This window comes from Montipora capricornis, chromosome 10 (genome assembly GCF_036669925.1).
Source record: "Montipora capricornis isolate CH-2021 chromosome 10, ASM3666992v2, whole genome shotgun sequence".
NCBI lineage: Eukaryota > Metazoa > Cnidaria > Anthozoa > Scleractinia > Acroporidae > Montipora > Montipora capricornis.
Window position 1 is genome coordinate 9,472,473 of NC_090892.1, and position 223 is coordinate 9,472,695.

Sequence of the window (223 nt, forward strand, 5' to 3'; positions counted from 1 at the left end):
AACCGTTCTGTCTCTCAGTTAAATACTGTTCCCAGAGCTCTCTCGTAAGCGACCACCACTCAAATTTCTAAAGCGACCGCGACCACTTTTTAGGCCACAAATTTGACATATTCTTTTGTTTTCTGTTTCTGGTAAGCGACCACCCAACATAATCATGTATGATCGTTAGTGAATCACTACTCAGACGTGACAAAAGTTCAATTTTTAATGACGCTACCCCGGA